We start from the raw sequence: 1,002 nt of genomic DNA on the forward strand, positions 1-1,002 counted from the left end.
TAGCATTTTTTTGGGGGGGAGGGAATCCTGGATCCAACCAAGAGTCACAGATTACAGTTAGTTGTTATGTTTATTTATTCTTTTTTAACCTAGAATGGTCCTCCCCTCTTATCCCTTACCAAGATCTGGGTGGTTTTCATGACATTGCCTTTTAGAAGAGCTCTGGTTAGCTGTCTTGTGAAATATTCTACACTGTGGATTTATCTGTTTGTGTTAAACAGGTTAAACTGTTTTCTTTGTGTGAGAGAGAATGCTCCGTAGATAATTTTGCTCTTATCCCTTACCAAGATCTGGGAGGTTTTCATGCCATTGCCTTTTAGAAGAGCTCTGGGTAGCTGTCTTGTGAAACATTCTACACTCTGGATTTATCTGATTGTGTTAAACAGGTTAAACAGTGTTCTTTGTGTGAGAGAGAACACTCCCTAGACAATTTTGTGTGTCTAAGATCCCATGACATCAGGAAGCAGGTGTTTCCTCACGATCAGATCCATCATGTGCTCTCTCAGCAGGACTATTGCATGAGTGATGCCCTGTCCTTTCCAGGTTCATATACCCACGGTCCTTTACTGGGGATGTTGACGTGGATTACCCAGTGAAGGTTTTGTCAGCTTTATCCACTTATTTATTTTTTTGTTTCAGATTAATGGGAGGCCACAAACAACTAGGTTACAATGTTTGCAATTGGTAGGTAGAGTCCCTGTTGTGGATGTGTCCCATATCCAAGAGGTGTGCCATATACCCTTACATTGTTCCCTTCAGTGAGAGCACACCAATCCCTCTCCCTCCTCCACTCTTCCCCCTCCGTCGTCCCCCTCCCCCCAACTTGAATTGAATTGAGTTTTTCTCTTACGTGGGCATGTATTAGAGCATTTACTGGCTTCCTATTAGAATTGAGTACATTACATACTTGCTTTTCCATTCTTGTGATACTTTACTAAGAAGAACGTGTTTCAACTCCACCCACGTTAATGCAAAAGATATAAAGTCTCCATCTTTTTTATG

The sequence above is a fragment of the Otolemur garnettii genome, unplaced genomic scaffold, assembly GCF_000181295.1.
Source record: "Otolemur garnettii isolate 467f Iridium unplaced genomic scaffold, OtoGar3 scaffold00263, whole genome shotgun sequence".
In the NCBI taxonomy this organism is placed as follows: Eukaryota; Metazoa; Chordata; class Mammalia; order Primates; family Galagidae; genus Otolemur; species Otolemur garnettii.